This window comes from Phoca vitulina, unplaced genomic scaffold (genome assembly GCF_004348235.1).
Source record: "Phoca vitulina isolate PV1807 unplaced genomic scaffold, GSC_HSeal_1.0 scaffold15, whole genome shotgun sequence".
Classification (NCBI taxonomy): domain Eukaryota; kingdom Metazoa; phylum Chordata; class Mammalia; order Carnivora; family Phocidae; genus Phoca; species Phoca vitulina.
Window position 1 is genome coordinate 22,293,379 of NW_022589718.1, and position 14,725 is coordinate 22,308,103.

A 14,725-nucleotide genomic window follows, 5' to 3' on the forward strand; every position below is an offset into this window, starting at 1 on the left:
CTAACCCACTGCAGTGATTTAAGGATACCTGGAGGTGTCCCTAGCATGCTTAGCAGGTTGATCCCATGCAAGGACTCAAAGTCATTAGGGAAAGAAGCAGGAGAGGAGATTAAAAGAGAAAGAAGTAGGGTGGCTCATCTTCTCTCTGAGTCCTAGCCTAAATGTAGAAAGGAGAAGTTACTTCTGAATGAATGAATAATAATGCAAGTGACAGTGATAGTATAAAAGTTCGGCTTTTTAAGGCTAAGCTATTTTAATAAACAACGACTAAGAAATGATAATTATGTGACATGATAAGAGATGCTAACACTACAATGACAATCACATTGCAATCATATCAACATGTTGCACACCTTAAACTTACACGATGTTATGTGTGAAATATATTTCATTTTTTAAGATTTTATTTATTTATTTGACAGAGAGAGACACAGCGAGAGAGGGAACACAAGCAGGGGGAGTGGGAGAGGGAGAAGCAGACCCCCGCTGAGCAGGGAGCCCGATGTGGGACTCGATCCCGGGACTCCAGGATCATGACCTGAGCCGAAGGCAGACGCTTAACGACTGAGCCACCCAGGCGCCCCTATGTGTGAAATATATTTCAATTTAAAAAATATATAAAAACACATGAATTAAAAAAATAACCAAGAGGCCTCAAAATAGAATGACTTTTTAAAAAGTTTATGTTTCCCCCAAATGTGGTTAGCTATAAATTGACAAACTATAGCCCATGGGCTAAATGTGGCCCGCTGCTTGCTTTTGCATGACCTCCAAGATAAGAATGATTTTAAAAGTGTTGAAAAAAAAAATCAAAAGAAGAATAATACTGTGTGACACATGGAAATTATATGAAATTCAAATTTTAGTGTTCACAAATAAAGTTTTATTGGAACACAGCCACACTTGGGCGTTAATGTATTATCTATGGCAGAGCTGAGTAGTTGTGACAGAGACCGAATGGCCCAAGAATCCTAAAGTATTTACTTTGTGACCCTTAACAGAAACCATTTAATGACCTTTGGTCTAACCAGTTCAGGCTAGTAAAGCAGCCTTACGCCCTGAGGTCATCCAGGGACCCTAGCTGCTCAGGGCAGCATCACCAACTTCAGCACAGGGCCTAACCTTGCTGTGGCCCTCAGGTTTTCCAGCTGGCAAGAACTGTGGACATGGCACCGTTACTTATATTTATTCATTGTCATGAATTTTGCCGATTTCCCTCTCCTAGTTGAGAGGGACAGAGATGAATGTAATCTCTATTTGAGAGGCCATGTGCCCAGTCGAAACTCTATTTCTACTAGAAGATAAAGCTAATTCTCAGCTCTTTATATTGGCTATCTAGTGCATCCTTATTCTCAATTCTAACGCTGACCTTCTATTCTTCATACACTGAATTTTTATTCTTGCTAAGGATGGGATAATAAGAGACATATAAATGAAAATACAAAAATGTGTTTTAGTTGTTTGTTTCTACACATTACTGTATCTTTTTTTAAAGTACTCTTATGAGGTAAACTGAGAAAAATATTCTTATAACCTGCATTCAGAGGCTTAAAAAGCTAATTCTAAAAATGGCATTTTCTTTGTTTTGATACTATTAACTGATACCTCCAAGGCTTTCATCAATCCAGAACTTTCTTCCCTCTCACAATTGCTTCCATGCAATTCTTTAATATGTGTTCACTCTATAGAAAGACACACAAAGATTATTAAAGCAAAACTATTTTAATGAGTTTATGCCTCCACAAGATTATGTAAGAAAAGAACTGAGTTCATTGTCTTTATTCCACCTCCAAGACTGGCTTTAGGTTATACTGAACTGGAAACATTAATAATCTTATTTTTTCTTGATAATTCTCATTAGTTATGCATTAGTCAACAGATGTTTAATTTGGCTTAATAAAGACACTAAGTAGAATGGTACATCAGAGAGTTACATTCCCTTTCTACTGATCCATACAAAACCAAAATAAATGAGAGTACATCTACCATTAAAATAAACCCTATAGCTCTAGTCAAAGTTAAATTATTATTAATTTGTATTTTCTATTGCCTAGATTTGTCTGGAAAAAGATTAGTTATATTCCTGTAGGGGTGGAAAACATTTCCCTTCTTCCCTTCTAGGTTCTTTGCCTGGACTAATAATTGGCATAAAATAGATTAACAGGAGAAAAATAAATTGAATTTTGTAAATTTTGTAAATTATGGGGGCCCCATAAAAAATATAACCTTCAAAGGTGTGACCAAAGCAGGCCATTTTTACACCTTTTAGACAAATAAACAATAAATTTGTAAAGAATTGACAAGAGAAAGGAATTTGGGCTTGAGGTAGTAAACTAGTGAAGAAGTAACAAGATTTGTTTATACAGCTTCTCCACCTCAAATTCCTTGTCTTTGGGGATAAGAATGCTTTCTACCCTTCTGGTATAGGGAGGGTACCATTCACATGGGAGATTTATTTCCTGCTCTCAGGAGTATGAAGGAGGGCTACAGCATTCTTGTACCTACTGTGTCTTGAATAACTTAAAATAATCAGTAAACCAAAGGCATATTTTCAGGTGGCATATTCTGCTGTCCTTCATTGTTCTGCATAAGCATTAGTTTTAGCTACTTTATGACTCTTGCTTCCATCTTCTTGTGTAAGAATCTGGGATTTAGGTTTACTTTATATCCTTCAGTGTATAAAGTTGAGCATCCACATGGATTTTTTGCAGCAACTAGGGAATGATATGCAGTAACTCCCTTGCAAGGGAAAGAGCAACTATAATGTTAATTATTTTAAATGCAGTGATCCAAAAATATGCTCCTCTGTGATAAAAATTATCTGAAAGAATAAAACTTGGAAAATAGAGAATAACAGAACTATTAAATGTTAACACAAAAGGGTGTTTTCGACATTATCCACTTTGAGAGTTGGCAAAGTGTAGGCTTCAGGTGAAATCTGGCCTTGTCCGTTTGTTTGCAGAATATCTGTGGCTGCTTTTGCAATAACAACAGAGTTGAGTAGTGGCAATGAAGACCAAGACTGTATGGTCTGCAAAGCTGAAAATATTTACTACCCAGATCGTTGCAGAAAATATTCATCAACCACTGATCTGGTCCATCTCCTCTCATTATATGTGTGTGGATACTGAGTTCAGGAGAGGTTAAGAGAATGAAAAAGCAGCAGATCCCACATCTCTTGTCTCACAGGCAAGAGCTTCAAAAAATGGAAGATTAAGGTGAAACTCCTTTCCTATTAATTCAATAGCAGTCTAAATTCTATTCTGCTCAGACCAATTACTCACTGCCCCTGAAAATATATGTCTTGCACTTTTATGATTATGCCACTGTTCATGCTTTTCCATCTATTCAGAATGTCATTTCTCCCTTCCTTATCTGTCTAGAAAACTCCTACTTATTCTGTAAGGCCCAATTAAATGTCATATCATCTCACTAGCTTTCCTTGATCTCCCCAAGCAGAAATAGGGGCTCTCATCTATATTCTTATATCAATTTATGTGTATCTTTTAAAAACTATAGTATGTCAAATTGACACACTCAAGAAAGAGTAATGTAGAACTGTACCTGTATAAATGGTTAAAATGGTAAATTTTATGTCATGTATATGTTACCACTATTAAAAAAAGGGTGGGAGGGAAGAAAGAATGAGCCTTGTTCGTGTATCATTCTGGGATTCTGGTATGCACATTGTGGGACTGAGTTTTAATAGCAAATCTCATTAGTGTCTACTTTGTTCAAGATTGTTTTTCCTGCAGCAGTACCTGAATGCTGAATATGTTCTTTTATATATTCATGAGAGAGAGAGAAGGAGATTATGTAAAATCTTGTTCTGTCCTGGCATTAACCACCATCTACTCTTTAGCAAGAATAAGCTATTTAAAATATTTATTTGTGAAGGTTCACTCTAAATCTTCATCTTCCACCATCATTCCAGTCTCTGTTATCACTGATCTTTATTTGCATCCTGTGCTAGATGGATCCCCACTCTAAAGATTATCTGTTGAGGTAGGAATCAACTGGCTTCCTAGTTGAAGGCTTATACAGCAATCACAGACTCCTCATTCTCTCTGTCGGAAGTTGACAATTCAAATTTAGGAGAAAGAGATGATTGTTTTTTTTGTTTTTTTTTTTAAAGATTTTATTTACTTATTTGACAGAGTGAGAGATAGCGAGAGCAGGAACACAAGCAGGGGGAGTGGGAGAGGGAGAAGCAGGCTTCCTGCCGAGCAGGGAGCCCGATGTGGGACTCAATCCCAAGACCCTGGGATCATGACCTGAGCTGAAGGCAGACGCTTAACGACTGAGCCACCCAGGCGCCCAAGAGATGATTGTTTTAATCATAAGATAAACAACCCTGGTTATTTCTGTCTCCATTGGTAAATGTACAAGTTTGAACAAGTGCAAAAGTATAATTCTTCTGCATTTTTGTAAATGCCTCCTGTTGACCTAGAAGGGATATTTGTTTACCTATACTATAGTATAAAAAATCTTATCACTGACTGAGAATCCTGAACTCTGTTATTTCCTACGTTTTCCTTCAAAGTTCTCTCCTGATAGAATTAATGGGAAAAAAAGAAAAGGAAAAAAATAGAAGAAGCCTCTATGAGAATTCCTTGGTAAACTGTCGCACGGCTGTCTTCAGACGACTTATTTATATACATATGATAGTAGTTGTCTGTTTAAGGACCTGCCCGCTCCTGTGGCTTTAAAATATATGTCTGCTGAGATTCAGACTGACTCACCTTTAAATCCTCACATGTAACATAGGGCCAGACACATAACAGTCGAACACTGAAAATCTAATATATAAAAGACAAAAGAAGTCAACTGAATGTTGCTTTAAAAATTGGTCATATCTAAGAACTTAGTGAATTTAAACATTTGCAGATTAAATCCCAGGCATCTAACCAACTGACAACTTTCCAAATTATGCGTTTAGGGAACATAAATAAAAATCACATAAGATAATTCAAAAGATGAAATAGGCTAACAAACATGTGAAATAAATAATATCACTAGTGATCAAAGAAATGCAAATGAACAATTTCTTTTAATGTGAATGCTGCTCCTGGGCTGAGATACTCTACGCATTTTAATGTATATCTATTTAGCATAAATTAGTAAACTTTAAAAAACAATTTGACTAAAAAGCCCTCAATCCGGTGATTTTTGTTTCTGGAAAATCTAAAGAATTAATATAACGTATGAAAAACTTCATGCCGAAGGTGTTCAGCTTGGTGTTATTTATAATAGAAAAACCTGGGAGCCCATTAAATATGAAATTTGCCTCAATGGCTAAGTAAACTGTGGTATATTTACTCAATAAATTATCAAAACGTATTGGATGTATGCTTACAAAGCATTTAAAATAAGTTGGAAACAGGATTAAATATGTAGTGAGGTAAAAAAAATCGACTATCATTGTGATCACAAATAAGTAAAATAAGAAAATAAGACAAACAGAATAGAAAGAACAAAAGAAAGAAAACACTGAAAGAAATGTCACAAAAAACAGTGAGAGGCTTTTTTTGGATTATTTAAGAATTCTGTTTTCTTTCCTTCTTTATTTGTTTCTAAATTTGTTCTAATCATCTTCTATAACATATATATTAGGGAAATATAATTTTAAAAAATCAAATACTCAAACTAATTACTGTAGTGTCTTTAAGTGATTAAGGAGGTTAGACATTTAGCTATCTAATATTTCACTCAAGATCAATTTTTCTGATGTCTGGGGGAAAGCCAAAACATTCTTATAACTGTTTCTTTAGTTTGCCAAGTTAGTTGTTTAAATTCTATTTGCTGTTATTGCCATGTACTAATTATGCCAATCTGGAAATGTCATATAATATATCTATAACATTGCTGAGTGTCAGTTTCCTTACGTATAAAATGGCAGTAATGTTACTATTACTACTAATAACAATGACTTCACAGGGATTTTGTGAGTTCTTAGAGGTGATAACAAAGATAATATTGAGAACTGGTGCTTAGAAACGTTAATTCTTTTCTTCCCACAAGAATATCTTTCTAATATCAGATAGCGTGAACCACCATCCTATTCTTTAATTGAGCTGCCTACCAAACAGACACTTGGTTAAAATTGGAAAAACCACCAACAGCATTGCATGAGGCAGTAAATTGCATGTGCTTGAAGCTGAGGTAAGAAGCATCAATTAGAATAAGAAAAGAAAGTTTTTATCTAATCTTATGAAAATTATATGCTCTTAGGAAAAGCTTTAAATAGCCTTTGGAATGAAATACTTACACCATTTCTAATAGGATCCAAATACTATTAAATGTGTTAGACTGTTCAAGAATAATGGTACATTTTGGAAAAAATATGAGTCTTGTTAATATGCTAATTTCACAGGCATATTTCTACTTGACAACTGTGGGTATTATTTTAATTAGAGTCATACTTACGTTCTAATATAAGAATTACTACTAAAAGCAGTTTTAATTTCCATCAAGAATAATTTATTGTATTCTTTTCGCTTTGTTCTTGAATCCACACCCGTTGCAAATTATCTTGTCTCTTTTAATTAGTAGCCTAAAGCAGTCTTCTTGTTTTCTACTCTTCTCTGCTATTTATATCAATTATCTTTATTTCTTTTTCAATTTTCCCTTCATTTAAAGCTTGATGTGATAAAACTTCAGAATAAAACAATAATAAAAAATTTTGCTGGCTTTTAAATAAAAATCTATTCAGTATTATTTCCATTTTATTTCCAAATAGTGGGGAAGGTATATACCTTTGTGGGACACAATGGAAAAGATAGGGGATAAACATACTTAAATCATCAGTCTCATATTGTTGGAAATGTTTATTTTATCTAACCACATAGGCTTACAGAATAATCAAGAAATTAGTCTAAATTGTTTTGTATTTTGCCATCTTCCCTATTCAGGCCAGTTATGTCACAGATGTGAAGTAGCTCTTCTGAAAAAAAATATTCCCTTTATTAAACCATTAGAATCCTATCATAATAATGTGTGCCAATTACAAATATATAGCCTGGCATATGCAAATCTGAGTTTTTATTGTAAATTAATGATTAAATGGCTACAGCTTAAAGTCTTGTGCACATTTTTCTTGTTCTTTTTTCTGTAAACATGTAATATTTAATTAATTTAATCTGTTAAATTTGTTTCTGATATTGGTGACTATTTCAATAACTCAGAGCAATATTCAATGACTTAAAATATCTAACACATGTCTTAGAAACAACTTACGTATATACTGGGCCAATTTTCCAGTGGGAAAAAACAATCTAGTAACAGGTCTGAGGATTAATTTACATGTCAAATACGTCAATTTTGCTGAAATCTCCATTCAAATATATTACTTTGAAGGAAAATTTAGCTGAAATTTTAAGAGATGGACGTTTTACAGTGCTGTTATGTGAAGTAAATCTATAAAATAGAAATATCCAATGTCTCTTTATAATGGGAATTTAAAATTTAACAGTATTCACCAATATAAAACATTTCTCTTAATCACTTAACAGCTGCTGGCTGCATTGGAGTTTTGTCTACTTCTTTATTTCTAACTAAGCTGACTGAAATATCTTCTTGTACTTTTTATAGAAGTATTTACTTAGCACACAATAATATTTTATGGCAACCAATTTCTCTTCCAACATTTAGGTAATTTTCTCTAATTTAATCACCTTCTACAGAATGCAGACATGTTCCATGTTCAGAAGTGTAGATTAACTGTGAACAGAATATACATTTTTGCCATACATAGGAAATCAATGTCACACATTTGCTTGACTGGCAGTTAAATTTCTCTCAGTATTAGTCTTCATTAATGTGGGACTGTAAATCTTTCTTTCCTCTACATATTTATCTTTCAGATCTCATAATTTAATGACTGCTTATATCCTTAACTTCTAGGAGACTTTTTTTAAACCATTGTGGTTTTTGGAGTGCCTGGCTGACTCAGTTGGTAGAGCGTGTGACTCTTGATCTCAGGATTGTGTTTGAGCCCCATGTTGGGTGTAGAGATTGCTTAAAAATAAAATCTTAAAAAATAAATAAATAAAACATTGTGGGTTTTAGTTGTTTGGGACGTTCAGGACTCTTTTGAGTACCTAATGTGAGCTATGAAATTTCTTCCCAGGGAAAATAACGTATTCTCTCTCTTCCTTTCCCTCTCTCTCTCTCTCTCTCTCTCTCTCTCTCTCTCTCTCTCTCTCACACACACACACACACACACACACACACACCATTTTTCATGCCTGTTTGGGAGGTTTATAAATCTCTTGAAGTTCATTGGTAGACTCCTTAAGTAGAGGGACTCAACAAAATTTCCTGAGGAACTTTTTAAAAATCTCTTCCTTAAATACCTCGCAGTGATTCTGGTTCTTTAAACCTGGCCTTTGGTTACATGTCTCTGCTCTCTGAATCTCCAAAAGATCTAACTATTGGCCTGGATATTTTCTGACTACCTCACTATATCCTTCTATCCCCTGATAATGTATCTTTGTCCCTCCTACTCCTTATCTGTTCACCCAAGTTCAGAACCACAGTTTTCCTAACACTCTTCCTGAAAGTCCTGATCTTAGATTTCGCTCATCTCTGAAACTTCTCTGTAACAAGCTTGATTCTGCTTTCTAGGAACAATTGATCCAGAATTTTTCATGAATTAGAATCAATGCCCCAACATGAAGACTTTTTCTTGCAAACCAATATATGCAGAGGTTCCCATTATATAAATATTTCACATCTTAGTTGAAAGCATAGTTAAAGCTAAATAATTTTTTAGGAAATATACTCATTTATGTCGTTAAAATATAATGGAATTAGCAACTCATGTAAATGGAAGTTAGACAGCAATTCATAATGGAAATCTACATATACTTTCCAAATAATTTGAGACAACTTTATCTCTCCAAGGTCATATTTCTTTTTAGAGAATGCCATACAATAAATGAGACTGCTTTATGTGTCATTTTCTTCCATTTTTCCTATCTGACCATTTGACACACTTTAAGGACTAAATGAACAAAAAGTAGACACAAGGAAAATGGGAGGAAGAAAATTAAAAAGCTGTGATCACCTGTAATGAGAAAATATTTTCTATTAGAGTTCAGAATGGAGAATTGTGTGCAGTAAAAAGCTCAAGTATGTGAAATACTTAGTTATGCTGTTTTCTTCTTTTTTGAGCAATCTTTTAACTCTGTGTTTGCCAAAGATCCCCCCACCTCTGTTTTATCTGCAATTTTATTATTAAAAGGTATTTCCCATAGTCCTTATTGCCAAAGTGCTATCTATGATGCAAAGAACACACTAAATCTGAAACAGGCAATGGTGGGCTCTGCCTTGGATCCTCATTTGGCCATTAGCAGTCACCAAGTCATGTGGCAAATATGACCCCCTCAAAGCCTCCATGGGATTTGTAGATTGTCTCTACTTACTAATAACTCCCTGATTAGAATTTATTATGACAGCATCTTTTCCTCTTTAGCACTAAGTAGAATCCTCAAATGAAATGTCCAATGAGAAGTTCATTTTATAATTTCTCATTAATTAGAAATTATAATGAAGAGAAATTGGTATTTTTAAGTTGTTGAAAAACCTAATAAAATGGCTGGGCCTTAAACATTTTAGATAAAGTGACTTTTTGCTCAATTATATGATCAATTAAGAAAGGAATTCATACCTGACATTTGAATGTTTATTATTTTTTAATAAAACCTAATTAGTCAGAATTGGATTGCCAGCAGGACTCATGATCAGGGCAAAGGCCTAAAGAGAAGTAGTTTCCAGTTGCAAAGCCTTGAGCTGGTGTGTGTGTGTGTGTGTGTGTGTGTGTGTGTGTGTGTGCACGCGCGCGCGCACGCGCATGCGCACATGCTGCCTAGGTCATCATGGTGGGCGTTAAATCACCAAATATTAAACATTGTTATTGATGATAAAGACAGAAAACAGCAACAGCTTAATGATATTTTCAGCCATTACCAAGTTAGAAGGCAATGAAATTCCAGTAAGAGAACAGAAGAAAAATTCAAAAGGAATTGAAGAGTTTATGATAATTGAGAGGAAATAACTAAATGAGTTTCCATGGAAAATCAGGAGTGTAAGCTTCTGGGAGCATAAGGGAGGGAAAGGATGTAATCGTCAGAAACCTAGCTATTCAACAGCTGGAGAAATTGAAAAACAGGATGGTCAAATGCGAACTGAGGATTATAACAGACACCAACCCTATAGCAGTTTGCAATTGATTTGGCAGGCAAAAAAAAAAAGCCAAAGCTGATTGAAGCAAAATATCAAGAGATGTATTTCAGCCCCAAATAAAGAAGTCAAGTCTTGGATTTTCACAGATTGAGAAATAGAAACTGAAAATCTGAGAGCTAAATGATTAATTTCTATTACAATCATAAATGAAATTGATCAATTAAGTGCCAGTAATCTGAGAGTCTCCAGTCTGTTTCTTTGCAGATATCAAGGTCTGTTGATTCTATTCACCAGACATTGCTCTCACCTAGTCTTCTCTAACCATTATGTCACCATATTAATCCAAACCACCAACATTTCTTTTAGGACCAAGCAAGAGTCCTCTAAATGGTATTCCCTCATCCACTTCTGCCTTTGTTCAATTTGTTCTCCAAATGTTCACAACAGGGGGGTATTTTACAATACAAACTGGCACAGCCAGAGCCTGCCGCTATCCACAATGCATTGCCTTTGTGAATTTTTACAGGACACTCTGCACAAGACAATTTACTTCCCTCTGTCAAAAAATTGTCATAAACTACTTAAGTTAGAACAAGACATTTTATCACTGTCTACCAGGAAATGGCCATAATAAATATATAAATATAGTGTGTCTATGTGTGAATAGAACTCACTTAAATGTAGTGCGTTCCTTCACCACAGGCTCAGTCACATGTACAACGTGCAGCGGCCCTGCGTGTGCCTCCCATCAGGAAAGCTTTCAGTGACTTCCACTTTTTTCCTAAGCTAAAGGCTTGAAAGCCTGATACGTCTGTAAAGCTCTAGATCTGTTTCTGCCAGAGATACCTTTTTCCAACACTACCCCACACCATCTTTGCTATCTCCCTCTCATCCATCATTTCCCTTTCTTCCAGAAAGCTTGTCTCTGAGACAATGAGGGCCATCTCAGTCATCTTGTACTCAGAATATCACAATCTCTTATCCAGTGCCTCACTTGGTAGAATGAAGGCTCATGAGAGCAGATCCCATGTCAGACCTGTTCAGTGCCTCACAGTTATTGACACAGTGGTTTGTGTGTGTGTGTGTGTATATATATATATATACACACACACACCACACACACACACACACACACACATATATATATAATATGTATGAGTTAGATGTGTAAATAAAAGTTGAGTAAAAAAAGTGCTACCTAACATGTATTAAATTATGAAGGATAATGTCTTAATAGAAATAAAAGATTAAAATATCTGAAAGGTAAAAATTTTTAGGATAATAAAAATAAAAAATCAGAGGAAGAAATAACATGAAGTAACATTTGGTAAATGAGAATTGAGGCATATGGTATGATTTTGTGTCTTGTTCCTGACTGAATTCCAAATTTATCATCTTCCTTAAATTGAATTCTACATTATAAAATAGAAAAATTCTTCCTCACTTCTCCATGTAAATTTTACATACTTCAAAATTGAATTGCTCAATTTTACTTCTTGTCTTATCAAATAATTTTTTTGTTAAAAGAAAATCTTGATAGTATCATAAATAAAATATTACCTGTGGAAAGGAGGTAAAAATAGACAGGGTTGCATAGTCACTACTAGAAGCCTAGTATTTAACTTTGAAAATATTTGTGTGTGTTTTTTCTCCTGTAAAGATTGCAGATAACCATTTAATCAGGTATATATGTCCATTTTAAATGCCTCAGAGGTCAATAGGTCAAAAAGCTCTTTTGACCTACATAAATTAATATAGCATTGTAACCAAGGTAGTTTAAAAAATACATATAATTTCTTCTCCTTGCAACTTTAGAAAATACACAGTAAACAATGCATAAATAAAATAGATAGTTCCTTACATGTTGTACTGGGAACCAGAGAATAACCAGAAAGTCCTCACCCTGTGGCTTAAAGAAGAAAAAGTCCTTTTTAAATTTTTCATGTTGGAAAAAACATAAAATGGTGCAATTTGATTGGCAGAGGTTAGAAGCATAACTCTGAAGCTCCAGAGAGTTTGGCCAGACCCACAGCTTTGCTTATCAAATGCACAGGAGAAGGTCTCTGAAAAGAGGAGAGAATAATTGGTATAGGGTTCCCTTCAATTTTAACCAAGGTTGGCTTTGCTTTCATTCCTTCAGTCAAATAAGTATTTGGTATATTTGGAAGAGGTTTTGTTTCTAGTCTTTTCCAAGCTCTTCTACGGAGATAAAGACAGTTGACAAAATTATTCTTTTCAAAGCAAAAAGTCAAAGTATCTCTAGTGCCTAAGTCATTTTTCCTAAAATACAAAACAAAACAAAAAAACAATTATAACTAGGTGTACAACATTAACTTTTTACAGGTACTTCTGTCTGAAACATTGACTACTGTAGGGATTAGGAAACACATGGATATTATATGAGATTAATAGCCTCCTTGGCAGCTACACCTGTGGACCAATGGATCACCTAGCTTTATTCTGGCTTGGCCATTGTCTACTTTGTAGCTCACCATAAACGCGACTCCTTTCATAGGTTTAAGTGTAGAATTGACTCTTCTTTGCTCAAAGGTATTTGAGTGACTTTATCTCCAAATTTTATTTCCAGTAAGTTCTCCAGTCAACTTATAGGATGACATAGGGCAAACACGTTTTCAAGTGCTTTTATGAGGACCTTAGCTTTTTGTCCCTTTGCCTGAGACCCCTCTCCTCCATAATAGATCATTACTTAGTCTCCTTTAATAGGCTCAGCTTCACTGGAGACTCCAGGACAATCTTGCCCCTAGTAGCAGAGAAATTAAAGCAGTTCAATGTGATGCAATTTACAAAAGATTTATTGAGCTCCTTCAACAGGCACAATAATTTGCCCTAATCTCATGACAAAATTCTGTACCCAATGGAATCTAGTTTATTTCTTTAACTGACCCTCTGCTATGGACTGAATGTTTATGTCTCCCCAAATTCATTTGCTGAAGCCCTAACCCCCAATATGGTGGTATTAGGAGGTGGGGACTTTGTGACATTTTTAGGTTATAAGAGTGGAGCCTTATGAATAGGATTAGTGACCTTACAAAATCAGCCTGAGGAAGTATCCTTGCCCCCATCTGCTATGAAAATTTACAGCAAAAAGATGAAAGTTCTTCTAAAAAGCAGGCTCTCACCAGACCATGGCACCATGATCTTGAACTTCCCACCCTCCAGAACTGTGAGAAATAAATGCTTATTGTTTAAGCCATCCAGTCTGGTATTTTTGTTCAGCCCAAATGGATTAAGATACTCTCTGATTTACAATAACTCGGCCCCTGTCTAAGTCTCTATTTGTATAACCTTGGTACCTATAACTTTGTACAACCTCTAGGGTATAAATTCTTACCCACCTGGGTCTTGCTTTGCTTTCATCCCAGAGACTAAAGACCTGTTTTTTAATCCCTGGCCTCAAAATAAAGTGCATCAGCAGTTGGCGGAACTGGGGAGATGTTGATCAAAGGGTAGAAACTTGCAGTTAGAAGGTGAATAAGTTCTAGGGATCTAATATACAACATTGTGATTATAGTTAGAAATATTGTATAGCTGACAGTTGCTAGGAGAATATATCTCAAGTGTTCTCATCACAAAAAAAAAAGTGATGTGATGGAAATGTTAGCTAACACTACAATGGTAATCATACTGCAATACATAAGTGTATTAAATCAATACATAGTATTATTTATACTTACACAATGTTATGTATCAATCATCTCAAAAACAAAGAAATCCTACACACACACACACACACACATACACTCACACTCAAGTATCTTTACTCAGGTCAGATCCCTTGCCATCTGCCAATCTGCTCAGATTCACATCTATTGCCTATCCTTCACCTCTCTTTGTCCATCTTTATTTCCATATAGGACCTCCCAACCCAGATCCCCTGCCAAGATTCCCAATGACAGGTTATCAGGGTAGCCTCTGGATTCTGTACTCCACCCGGCTGGAAACTTTGTTGTCTCCAGCTAAACCTGGGCATATCCAGACACCAGGTCTCAGCCCCTCCCAATATGAGCTATTCTACAACCATCAAATGCTATCTGCTCCCATATGGAAAAGCCCTCTGCACTGGATTCAAATCACAGCTTTGGCTCCCTAGTTGGTATGACTCCTGTCCATATGCCCTTTTCTTCTCTCATGTCCCCTCTCCACTGGCTCCCATCAATCTCCTTGTTCTTTTTTCACATAACCGTAGGTTACCAATGCTTTCTCTCTGTTGGACACTGTACAAAGTGCCTCAAGTGCATCGTCTCACCTAATCCTCATGGTGTATTTAGAATTTTTATTCAAATTTTGAAGAAATAATGAAGTAAGGTTTACAATATTTAATGATTTGCCTAATGATTAGCTGACGAGCTGGGACTCAAAACCAGATGTCTGCCACTAGCATGCACATTTTTAATTAGTGGTGGTTGAGTTCCAACCCTCTGGAAAGATGCCCTCTTCTAACTGAAGGGATCCAGATTGAAGTCCAGCCAGAAAAGCTGGGTCTTGGATGTATAGTGGATTAGACACTTAATCAACTAAA